Genomic DNA, 13,390 nt, shown 5'->3' with positions numbered 1-13,390 from the left:
GAGGGTTCAGGGGCGGTACACATGGAAGGGACCAATAGTAAATGCCAGTGTGGATGGGCAGGTTACACACCAGTGGGAAAACAGGGAAGGGAGGACTCACAAGAACATGAACATATAAGAGTTAAACGGGTAGAGAAGGCCAAGGGAGAGTACAGAACTGGGACAAATTAACATAGTGCTGCAGAACACCATGGGGAAGCCTCTTTCCTCACCCTGAGCTGTGAGGAATGCCCAGAGCCTACAGTGTGTCTCTCCAGGGCATTTCTGCTGGCTTTTCCCTGGTAGGCTCACAGGTTTCCACAGTTGTGCAGTGTCACAATGATCTCCTTGGTTCTGCAGCCGTGCTGTGGCTGCTGTGTAACACTGGACCTGTGATACCATGAGGCTCCATAGTGTCACCATGGTCCCTTTGGTTCCACAAGGCCCTGCTGGGACATGATGGACCCTTGGTTCCATGAGGGGCCTGGGCTCCCACAGCCCCTCACAGGGCCTTAAGGCCTCTCCGAGTTCCCCATTGCCCCTCATGGCGTCTCAAGGCCCTTCATGGCCCCTCATGACGGATGGCCCCTCACAGCCCCTCACAGCCCCTCTCAGCCTCAGGCCTCGGGCTCCACCCAAGGCAGGAGAACAGGTTGGGCCCTACTTGTTCTGCTTTCATTTCAGTCCCTTCACAGCCACGAGTGCAGAAAGGCTGAAATGGAGCCTTTCCCCAGTGTTTCCCCCGGGGTTAATTGAGGGCTGAAGCTCTGTGCTGGCGCTGGCCCCAGCGCCACCATCCCTGCAGCCGCCAGGCCTTTGCTGTCCCCCCCGTGTCCGTTCCCTGTCCCCGAGTCCCGCCCGGCTCTGGAAGCAGCAGCAGCCGCAGTGCAGGGGGCGCCGGCCCGGCCCAGCCGGGGCTCCCGGCCAGGAGCAGCAGCAGTGCTGGTCCCTTCCCGCCTGCTCCTGCCTCGGCTCCCAAGGGCTTTTTCCAGCTCAATTCTGGAGCAGAGCAACCAGCACCCACACACAGCCCTGACTGCTCAGGGCCCGCCTGTGCTGCCCTGAGCCAGCCCTCAGAGGAAGAAAGGATTGGGTTCCAGCGCTGTTTTCAGCACTCTTTGACTCACCCTGAAGTGACAGCAGGAGGCTGCTGGTGCCTCTGCCTTGGGAATTGCAGATCATGGCTGCTCTTGGCCCTCTTCTGCTTGCCACCTGAATTTTATCTATAAAACTGCAAGTGCCTCTTTCAGTTGGTGCTACCTACGGTGCTTTCCTGACAGTGAAGTCAGTATTTTTTTCTCGGACATAAAGATCAGCAGATACTGGAATGCCCATCAGCCCCTGAGCACTAAAGTGAGGGTAATTAAAGCCACACAGGCCACATTTGCAGTGCTCAAACACAGCCTTGTTGCTGGCACTGTTGAAATAGAATAAACTGACAGAGGCCATCACAGAAATTGCCTCTGCAGTGTGGAATTAAATTAAAAAATCCACCAGGAGAAACTGAAACCAGAACTTCTTGACTCACTTCATTGCTCCTTCCCAGCAGCAGGAAACGCAGATGCCCAGAGGTGTTTTGCACTGCTGCTGCACCCAGTTTGAGCCCAGGCTCTGCCCAGTCCCAGCGGGAACCTGAGCCCAGCCCAGGGAGCTCAGCGCACGCGGGGCCAGGCCCAGAGCCCCGGGCACGGCCGCCCATTGTGGGGCAGCGGCGCAGACGGAATGTCCTGCAGCCCAAACCTCCTGCTCCTGCCACACAGTGCCAGCCTTCTCCCCCTCCTCCTCCTCTCCCAACACGGCACAAATTCCAGCTCCGAGAAAGCTTCCCCAGACAGCGCTCTGGCTCCTGTTCCAGTTGAATGTCCCTGCAGAGAAACAGGGAATCTTTCAGCCACTTCCACAAGCTCAGGCTTTGCACTTCACGGGGAATCTGGGATGCAAATGGCCTTGTTAAGAAAGCCAAAGGCCAAGGGAATGGATTATAGATTACTGAAAAAAAGTCACCCAGCTTCCAGGCAAGGTTTACCAAGGCATTTCCTGCATTTCTTTTCAGATTCTTTCAGTTGGCTGCTCTGGGAAGTCCAGCTTGTACTGGTGCTTATCATGAACTGATTGTGCTCTTGATTTATGCACCAAGCACCAGATGTGGAATCATCTACACTGAACTCAGAAACAAACTCCCCCTGTCACAGCAGTTTCACATTCCAGATCATTTTCAAGATGTCCAGTGACAGGTTGGAATGATTATCACACAATTCTCCACTTGTAGCTGCAGGCTCTGGAGATTCTTTCTCTGCATGCAGCCAGGCTTGTATTCCCTAGCAATTCCTGGTATTGGTACCTCCTGTTTTCTTAGCCTAGAACAGTAACAATGAAAACCTCACCAATGGCACTACTCCCCAGTCCACCAGGAAAAGAAAGGACAAGTTTTCAAGTCCTCAAAACCTTTGTCCTGCTTTGCTGCAGGAGTCCTGCTGCATGCACAGACAATGTGGAAAGCCAAGAGAAGCTGCAGGTGGTGGCACATCATATGACAGGAACTCGACCTCTTTCTCCAGGAAAGGTTTTTGAAAAGAGCAGAAAGGATTGCAGAGAAGATTCCTGCAAAACTGAAACAGCTTGAAAGGAAAATTGAAAGAAACAATCCAAAATATTTTCCTCAATTTATTTCTATGCTCCCTTTTCCATCTTGCACTACTTTCCCATCCAGTTAATTCCAAATGGATCTCACCTCTGAGATCGGTGACTTAGTGAGTTTTAGACACACTAAAATACCATGAGCTGCACACAGTTTGCCTTCCCCTGTTTTTGTTGGAAAGCAATGCTGGAGCCATCAGTGCAGTGCTTAGGTCAGGCACAAATCCTGCAGGCAGGGGATGTGCCCCGGCAGTGTGTGACCCTCAGCAGGGACAATGCTCAGCAATCCTGCAGCCAGGGAATGTGCCCCGGCAGTGTGTGACCCTCAGCAGGGACAATGCTCAGCAATGCTGCAGGCAGGGAATGTGCCCCGGCAGTGTGTGACCCTCAGCAGGGACAATGCTCAGCAATGCTGCAGGCAGGGAATGTGCCCCGGCAGTGTGTGACCCTCAGCAGGGACAATGCTCAGCAGCGTTGCTGCGCTCAGTCTCCATGGAACCATGCCAGGAGCAGCTGCTGAGCTCAGAAGCCATCGCAGCCCCCACCCTGCTCCAGAGCCCCTTGGCAGGGTGGGCTCCTGCCCTGGCTCTGTGTGCCAGGAGCCGGCAGCGCTGGGTGCAGGGAGCCCAGGGAGGGCACAGAAATGCTGGGTGAGAAATGCTGGGGCACAGCGAGATGGGCGAGTGCAGTCGGCCAGGGCAGAGGAGCAGCACGCACAGGGGGCACAGCCTGCAGGACACATGGCCAAGGGGAGAAAACAACAAACTTCTCAGGAGGGTGGAGAACAAACTTTTAGTTGCAAACTTCAGAGAATGAGGTACTTGGGAAATCTTAAACAGCATTGAATTACAGTAAATCACTTGACAAAGCACTGACTTTGCAAACTCTAACCTGTCCAACTTCAAGTTATCCAGATTTCGATAAAAGGAAGTCAGGAGAAGAGAGAGAGGGAGACAGAGGTCCACAGTCAGTCTTGGATCTCAGCTGCTGTGAGCTCTGGGGCCATGGGATGTGTCAGTGTCACACCCGTGTCACAGCCTGACCTGCTCTTGTCCCTCTCTCAGGTGGGGTTTTTGGGGTGCCAGGGGCTTGGCTGCCACTTTGGGGCTGCACCAGAGGCTGCAGTGGCTGGGGTGGGGCAGTGACCACCCCACCTATGCCGAACTCTCCCTGCCCCCAAACACACACTGGAGATGTCTGGGGCTGTTCATCATTTCTCTGCTCTCCAGCACCAAGGCAACGGACTCTGGATACAGTTCTGAGCTCATGCCCAAGGCAACCACCTCTGGCAATGGGGCTCCATGGAGCTGCTCTCAGGAAACCCCCAAGAGCTGGGGAGTGCCCAAAAAACACCTCAGAAATGTGAGATACCTCAAAATCTCTTCAGGAATGTGGATTATTAAAAAAACTCACTCAGTAATGGGGTCCCCCTCCCTTCATCACCCCCAAACTTTGGCTGTCTCATTCCAGACCCCAGCCCACCTCCCCAATCCCAACCTCAACCCATCCCACCCCTCCTGGACATCAACGCCCCCTTCCCAAGCCATATTTCCCCCATTTCTCACCTCCCAAACCCCATCCCACCCATCCTGCCCCATCTAATGCCCATCTCAACCCTCCTGATTTGAAGCCCACTTTGCTCAATCCCCTTCCAACCCCATTCCACACCAAAGAGCTGTGGAATCCAGGAATTTTGGGGTGGGATTGAGTAGTTTTCAGTGGCATTGAGATGACAGATTAAATCCTCTTGTCTCTTTCAGTGCCAAGAAAGGGAAACAAGTACACCAAATACCCCCAAACCCCCCAAATTCTCCCAGTTATCTCCCTGAATCCCAGATTCCCCTGAAACACAAGTAAAAAGTGAAGCTTTAGATGTCTTTGATTAATTTATTTATTTTTACCCTAATTTTCTCTGTTTTAAAGGGATGAAGATGAATAAAAAAAAAAAAATTAGGGCCAAAACAAAAGAATAACCAGCCCAGTGTCTTCCCAACATGGATCACAGGGAATGTGGATCGCCAGGGCTCTGACCAACGTGGGTCCTGCCATGGGGGATGAAGCTGGAGCTTGAAGCTTCTCCTGCAGCTGGGGCACTCACAGGGCTGCCCTTACCGGTGACTCTTTTGGTGTCAGGTAAAGAACAAGCGCTGTGAGAAGCTCTTCCCACACTGGGGACACTCGTAGGACCTCTCCCCGGTGTGGATGCGCCGCTGCCTGATGAGGGTCAAGTTGTGCTTGAAGCCCTTCCTGCAGTCAGGACAGCAGAAGGGCCTCTCCTCTGTGTGAATGCGCTGGTGCAGGAGGAGATCGGAGCTGGTGTGAAACCTCTTCTGACACTGTGGACACTCGTAGGGCCTCTCCCCAATGTGGATGCGTTGGTGGGTGACGAGGGTGGAGCTGCAGCTGAAGCCCTTCCCACATTCCCCACACTTGTAGGGCCATTCCCCAGCATGGATCATCTGGTGGCTGATCAGGTCGGAGCTCCGTCTGAAGCTCTTCCCACGCTCCAAGCTGTTGCAGAATGGCTCTCAAGCTCAAACTTCCTTTAGGTCCCTGTTCGGGCAGCCATTTGTTGCAGAATGAGGCCTTTGTCGGGGATGAGCCATTTGTCGGTGAGGGGAGACTCGGGCACTCAATATGAGTGATAAGCAAGTTCCGTTTATTGAAGAGAGCATCAGACACTTATACAGCAAATAATAAGCTTATGAATATTCTGTAAGCAAAGCGATCTATTGGTTAAACTATACCATCAACTCTTCCTCATTCCTTTGGGCCTACATTCTCTATTTCCCACGTCTCTCTGTCCACTTGTTATCATACGGAGCTAGGCCCAAGGACACGCTATCTTGCAGTGGCAAAACTCAAACTAGCTGTGTTCGGTACTTTCTCAGCTCCTGGTCAGCTAACAAGCGAATGTCTGCGTGACCTCTGTCATGTAGCCATTTCTCCACACTTACCAGTGAGCATTTTCAGTTCTGCCACCCATGTTTAGAGCAAATTTTCTGTGACTCACTGCACCAGGTCAGTTCAAAGAAGAGCATTAGGAAGTATCCAGCTGTATTTTCTCTTCTTCCTTCTGTGTACATGCTGCTTTTTTGAGCCCTCTGGCTTTCTGAGCTCCCTCACATGTCTTGATCCTTTTCTGGATAACCAGAGGGATATCAGGATTAAATCCTGTCTCAGCTCTGAGGTCTGGCTTTTGAAGAGCCCCAGTCATCCTCTCCTACTCATCTCATTCTGGTCTTGGTGGAAATACTATGCCTTCATGGGATTGTTATTCATCTTTGGGGCATTCTGGCACTGCTGTTCAGTGAAAGATTTTGAGACTTTGAAAGGTTTCCTGATGTGGCAATGACAATCCTCAATCCTAATGCTTGATGGGGGTTGCAGTTGCCTCAGTTGTGAAACCTCCTGAAAAACATTGTTTGCTCTTTTCTCCTTGACTTTTCCTTGACTGTTTTCATCAACAGATTAGGAGGTTTGGGGATATCTTTTCAAAGGGAACTTCAATTAATCTCCTGTCTGGCATTTCAAAGGGGAACAGTGGTTTGGTTTTTTTTAACCAGCATCTGCTTACCATCCAATTAGCTAACTGCCTTTAATTAACCATAATACATTCCAGGAGAGCAAAATAACAAGGGAACAAAATCAAGTGGTGACAACTCTGTGACTGAACCTGGACTTCCCCTTTCCCAGGTGCAGGATTGTGGGTAACCCTTTGCTGGCCACTTTGAGCTCTGCCATGCAGTGCCTTGGGTTTCTGGGGAGGGAAAAGCATCCAGTCCCTCACCTTCAGGTTCACATCTGCAAATCCAGAGGCCATTTCTGTCCAGTGGATATTTCTGTCCAGGGGATTTGCACACTGGATGCTCCATAGGATTCTGGTTGTAAGCTTTCCTCAAAAACATGGTGAGATGAGGTGTGCAGGACTCATTTCTTCAGAAGAGCAGGAGAAACCTCTGAAGGCCTCCCCTAAAGGGCCTCCTTACCCAGCAGTCTGACACAGATTTGCTTCTGAAGAGATTTGTAATTTGTCCTTATTATGTTCTATGTGTGATTTAATGAAAGCCTTTTTCTCTACTGTAATTGAGCTCTTAATCTCATCTGAAAAGCAGAGCATAATCCCTTCAGAGATGGTGTTTGAGTAACAGCCTGTTTGTGTTTCCTCTGCTGTGGTGCTGCTCATGGAGCTGCTCACTCCTGATTTAAGAACAGAAAATAAACAGATTTCTCTGAGTCAAAAATACATCAGTGATGGCACATAGCGTAGGTTTGAATAAAAAACTCTTTTTTCTATTGGGCAAGAGATCTTCCAAGGAAGATCTTCCCTGGTTCTGCAAAGAATATGAAGGAGTGAGTTTTCCTTAGTGAGCCCCTGAGGCTTCATGCAGGTCATGCTCAGAAAATGGCACATGGGCATGGCAGCTGCCAGCAAAACAATTGGCTATGGGCAGGTAAAAGTTGGCAGGCGATAAGAGTGGAAAGTCAAAACAACAGGATGCTGAAAAACTTGTAAGAGGAATAACGACTTCAGTGAAAATCCCTCATCTTAAAGCTTCAAAACACATTTTTACAAAAATCCACAAAGGTGTTCTGATTTTGATCAGTCTGATCTTCCTAAATAGCATTTTACAATCAGAATTAGGAGTTGAGAGACACTAAAGGAGGCTCAGCAGAGGATTTTTCATTGTGACCTTAGTATATCTTTTTTACTGTCCTGTAGTTTGGAAGGAGGCTCCAAGCTCCAGCTGCAGCCTGGGGAGATCCTGTTGACCTAAACACTCCCCAAAGCTGCTGTGGGGCTGACCCAGAACCAGAATCTGTATGGAACTGGGTAAAATGTTTCCCACTAGAAAACACTTGCAGCTTGATGGTGATCCACCATTCCCAGTTCAGACCACAGGCAGTGCCAGTAGTCACCAGTTTGCTGCCTGCTCTGTGCAGAGCTGGTGGCTGTGAGTGGCAGAGCTGTGGGGTGAACAGGCTGGTGGCTTTTTGGGGCACACAGAGCCTTCCATATCTACTGCTTTGTCCCCACTAGAGAGTGGGTTTTCCTAGAGAAATACCTGGAGAGTGGGAAGGATGAAGAGCAAATCATTCCCTGCCAGTGGCTGCTGTGCTTGTTGCAAACACGAGTCACATCTGGTAGGAGTCCTTGCTGTCAACCCTCAGGGATTCCAGGCTGAGATCAGCTCAGCTCTGTCATTTGCCAGGGGAGTGAGGATCAGACTCCACCACACCTCCAGAGCTGGGGATGAGTGGGTTGAATCACATCCAGAGCCAGGATGAGGAATGGGTGGTGTTTTGTCTTGCCATGCACAGCAGATATCCTAATTTAAAGCTGTGCTGTCTTCCCAGATTCTGCTTCTTCCTCTGAGAAGACCCATCCATTTTGATCCTGTTCCTTTCCACCCATCCCTCTAAAGATCTCCATTACTGGAGTAATTGGCACTATTGGATCAACTTTTGATGTGATGAGCAGTGGATTTTTGTAGTCAACATGCCAATTTAAAGTGCCACAAATAAAAGATCAATTACTTCTTTCCTGGAGAAGAAATTAAGGTAAAACCTTTCAATGTAATGGGCTGAGTGTACAAAGCTAAAGAGGTAGAAGATTTAAATGAGACTGTCTCCTGAGAGGATGTGTTTTTAATGTAAAAGTAACAAAAACAACCCAAACAGTGAGAGAGCATCACTTGAGCTGCACCTCTGTCAGTAAGGGATGGATCCCTCCTGCTCTTTCTCCTGCCTGGGGCACCTGTGTGGGGCTGGTTGTCCCTGTCATTTACCTTTTGATTGCACAACCATTTCTTAGAGAACAGTTGGCTCTTTAGACTCCTCTGGGCATTCAAGGGAGTCCAGGAGATGTGGGGGTGAGCTGATAAGTGGGTTTGGATGGTCCTGGCTGTTAGGTGTTGCTATGTTTCCTGATGCTGGTCTCCAAAGCAATCCCTGGCACGCTGCTTTTGTGGAAGGCAGAACAGCTCTGTGCTTGAAATTACCTGTTCTGGAGAAATGCAATGAATTTTCTGCTAGGAACTGCATGTAAGCAGAGATGGAGCCTAAATTATGGATCTGCCCTTGTGGGGATCCCTTACACTGACATAAAGCTCTCTGTGCCTCTCCAGAGGGCTGTCACCCTACAGAAACATGTCACTTCAGGGCAGGGAGGGGGATTTGACATCACAAAACATCGAGGGAAAAACATCGAGGCAAATTCTATTTTTCTGGTCAGGAAAACCAGGGTGTGTGCCTGCTGTGTTCCACGAGCAGCAAATCAATTGCTGAGGGATTTCTGCTGGGAGATTTGTGCTTTATGAAATTCCTGCCAGTGGCAGAGGGCTGGGGAGCTGGAAACGATAGCACTGTCTTCCCCTCCTCTGCTGCTTTAATTGTTTGTAATGATTTAATAAGCAGCACTATTCTTCCCTGCAGCAAACACAGGTGGCATTTTATTACCTTTACTAGGGCCCCTGTTTGGAATTTCTTTGCTGTATTTCCTTCTTTGCAGGCTTGGTCCAAAACTTGGAGAGGTCAGTGTAAGAACTGGACTTTGTGCTGTCAATATTCTGAGTGTTGAGCCAGCACCAAATCCATGCAATTTTATGGGAAAGAATTAATAAGGACAAATGACATGATTTAAACAAGGAAATGCTCTTGGCTTTAGCATTTTATGTGCACACCAGGAGAGAAAAAGCAAAGCAGGTACAAGCTCCCAGTACTTGCAGAAGAATAAATGGAAATAACTTCCTGTTTAGGCTGGGAATCAGGAGAAAATTTATACTCATCAGAAGGGTGTTGAAGAGGAGCAGCTGCCTAGTGGCAGCAGACAGGTGGAGAAGTGAAACCCCAAATTAAAGGCTTTTAATGTGGAGTTTTTTGGATGTTGGGGTCTTTAGAAGCAGATTTTGTGAGTCCCATGGGCAATGGAGGTGACTTCCCAGGGGAGCATTCCTGTCCCATGCCTGGGATCTGCTGCCCTGGTCCCACAGAGTGATTTGGGTTGTACCTGATGGCTCAGCAGAGCTTAGGGAAATGCCTCAATATTGGTTGGATTTGAATGGCATTTGGGTCAAATCGAGTTTCTCCTCTGAGGGATGGAGTCTTGACCTCTCACAGGTTTCGCTTGAGTATTTCTTTAATCTGTCCTCCACCCCAAAACCCCCCAGCAGATCCCCTTCTCCTGCCACTCCGTGTCTCCCACAGCTGTGATTCTCAGAGCTTTTCCCTTACACTAAAAGAACTGGAAATCGGCTGGGTTTTGTTGCCTCTTGGCAACAAAATTGTCTCCTATTGTGCAGCTCAGGGGGAAAGAAACCTCTTCCTCCCTTCAGTCTGCTGCAACAAAGTGTTTTGTTCCTCTTTGTGAAGAACCAGGAAGAAACACTTCTTTTTAAGATGAGGGAGCCCAATTCAATTCCCTTATCATTCTGAGCAAAATAACCCAGTTATTTATGTTGAAAGTCACTCCAAAATTTTGAAGAGATCTTTTTAGAAAATATTTTTCTTGGTGACTTATTATGAGTGGGTATGGGAAGAAACTCTTTGCATTGAACCACTCAAAGCAGTAATTTCTTCCCAAAGAGTAGATGTAATTCCATTTTTTGGGTGAAAAAAAAAAGTAGTAGTGGACCAAAGGAGCTTCAGGCTGATCTCTATTTGCTGCCAATGACTGAATTAAATGCACAGGGTTCCTATCAGCTCTGCCAGACAAAACGTTGTATTTGGGTTATTGGGGGTTTTGTCAGAAATCTTTGTAGCATGAATAGTTCATGGACTTATCTCTGCTGGCTTCAGCCATTCCTGCTGTCCATCATATCTTGCTATTATAAGGCAGCTCTTTTCATTATGTTGTCTTTTAATTCAGATATCTGAGCCTTTTTCTACTTCTAGTCTCACTTTTCAGTAGGACAAACATTTTCACATTATCAGTGAGTGTATTCAGTGGTGGCAACACAAGTGAAGGCAAGGAGCTGGCAGGTGATAATTTATGAAACTTTCTATAATGGGAAAAAAACTCAGCATTCAATTTCCATCTCCTTAGAAATCTCTATTTCTTTTCTTGTCTCTTGTGCTCTTTGTGGCTGGTCTGAGTTTAGTGCTTGGAAATGCAATTATATGGATTCCAATTCTTTTGAGAGAGAATAATCTGTACACAAAGCCAAATAAATTTAACTTTTCAATATTAGAGCAGTTTGACATCCAGGTTGGGGACCTGGCAGTGGTTAGTGCCTGGCCAGCCTCAGAACACAGAGTTTGTCTGATTTAGGTGAAATTTCATTCATTGGAGACAATGTAAAATTGCCTCTCATTTGCTCAGCACTAAAAATCCATCCGAAGCTGATTGCCAAGTGATGGGATTAACTCCTGCAATGGCACCATAAAATGAGAGATGGAGAGAGGAATATTAAAAAATGGCATTTCCAACCATGTGCAGGCCCTGATGTCCTGCTGTTGGCTTGGTGCTGTCAAAGGGGCTGATTTTGATGGTTTTAGAGACACTAACCTGGGCAGTGAAATGCACCTCAGGCAGCAATTGCTTCTCTGGTGTCTGCAAGTGCCTTTATCTCCCTTCGTGCTCCTCAGAACTGAAATCCTGCACAGACCGAGTGAATCTGAGGCTTTGGGAAGGCCCAGTGGTGACAGATTTTGGTGAGATTTGAGTCAGGAGATGGAAGCAGCAGCTGAAGGGACTGTACTCTTCATCCTTGGGCTCTCCTGCAGGCTGATGCGGTGTGAAGGAGGCAGGGATTCCATAAAGCAGCTTCTGTAGCTCCTGGGACAAAAAAAAACCAAATGGTAAGTTCTTTAATTTGTTAGAGTTTCAGGCTGTGCTGCACCTCAGTTTCAGGCTGTGCTGCACCTCAGGGCCAGACTCTGCCCCTCTCTGCTCCAGCTGGTGCTTCCCAGCTGTCCTCTGTGGTTTTTATTTGCAAACCACCTCCCTGCTTTCACTTTGCTTTAAAAAATCAGCACCACGTTTGTGGCCGAACAGGTCCCAGAGCTGGGGAGAATGGTTTGAGATGCAATTTGCATCACAGAGTTATTACAGCAGGGAAATTGTCCCATCCCTCCTGTGCCTGGAGCTGCTAATCTTGTTCTGAACATTGAAAACCTCTTCAGCTTCTCTCATTATACTTAAATTTGATTTCACACCTCTTTCACGCAGGCTTTTCCTCTCTCCTTGGCTGGAATTCTCTGAAAAGATAAATTTTATCAAGCCTTGGGACAGTTCCCGTCATCTATCTCTGCTAATGCTGCTTTTAATTATCTTGGGAACCTGAGTATGAGGGAAACTGGGAAGAGTTTAGTGAGAAGAAAAGGAAGGCACAGAGGCCAAAGTGTAAATGCAGAGTCTGGGTCACCAGAGTCTGCAGTGTTGTGGGGATCTGGGCCGTGCAAACTGATGTTTTTCTCTGTGAATGACTGATTCCTTCCGTATCTCCTCCTGAAATTCCTGTGCACCAGGGCTGGTGCTGGAACTGCAGCCACACAAACTCCCCATGGAGCTGTGTGGGACACAGTGGGAATCATTTATTTGCTGTTTTTGGTGAAAAGTTGTGACATGAACCTCAGTGTCAGGGAGGTGACATGTTAATGCTGCTGCTGTCAGACAGTGCCCACACACTGTGTCTGGAGACAGCTCAGGAGAAGATGAAGAAAAACCAGGATTAAATCCCATGTGCCACTGAACTCTATCAGAGATAAACTGCTTGGAGTGAAGTCTGTGAAGTGACTGGGGAGAGCTGGATGAAAGGGACAGCTCTGAGAAGTGTGTGGTACGTCAGTGATGTCCTAACACTCATCTTTGCACAGAGATGAAAAAGTATCAGTTTGCATGGCCTGAATGTCTGGTGTGGAAACTGTGTGTTGCACAAGCTGTGCTGAGCTCATCTGGCTCTGAAATATCATCTCTGCACCTTAGCCAGGAACAGCAGCAGAGTTCTGAACAGATTAATAAAAATCAGTCACAACCCAGAAGCAAACCTTGGCAATACACATCTGTGGCAGATGAGGAGACCAAAAGCTTTCATTATTGTTCAATAAAAAAATCTTCTCTCTTGGCATTAAAATGCTTTAGTTTCAGCTCTGCCCCAGACTATCAATGTCAAGTGTTTCTCTGGCTGTTGGGGGTAGGTTCTCCCCCATAGCTCTCTGCAGGTTGGTGCTAATTAATGATGTTCTGTCAGGTTCAGATGTTTTGGTGCCTGACCAGGGAGTGCAGAACAGGGATTACAAGTGCTGACATTTACTGTACTAGAAAGTCCAAGGGATAAATTTGTGCCAATTAACACCTTTAACTAGGAGGATCAGTTCCTGTTGTGCATGTACCAGAGTCTGGGCACAGACAGGGTTTCCAAGGGACCAAGTAGGGCTGGGGCTCCCTCCAGGCTGGTCCAGCCCCTCAGGGTGCTCAGGAACAGGGGTTCCCCACAGCCCAGTGCACCCTCCTTAGCCCTGGGGCTCCCAAGGGCAGAGCCATGGCTGAGGCTCTGCAGGAGCAGGCAGGCTCAGCCCTGCTCCAACATGGGATCCCATGGGACAGGGCACGCTGGGATTTGCCCCTGCAGCTACCAGGTGTGTCCAGAGAAACTGCAGGGAGGGGGTGACCTCTGTCAGTGGGACCCCTCTGTGCACAGGTGCCCCCACTCCTGGGGTGGCTGTGCCAGCTCCCCCAGGGACCTCCAGCCCTGAGAACCTGGAGCAAGTGGAAACCACAACTTTGCAAATGCTGCCTGGGCCCAATGCAAATGGTAAGAGAACGGGGGTGTGA

This window comes from Melozone crissalis, unplaced genomic scaffold (genome assembly GCF_028551555.1).
Source record: "Melozone crissalis strain CALT ecotype California unplaced genomic scaffold, PUWL_Pcris_2 ptg000063l_1, whole genome shotgun sequence".
In the NCBI taxonomy this organism is placed as follows: domain Eukaryota; kingdom Metazoa; phylum Chordata; class Aves; order Passeriformes; family Passerellidae; genus Melozone; species Melozone crissalis.
The sequence above is the reverse complement of the archived record's forward strand: the minus strand, read 5'-3'. Positions refer to the sequence as shown.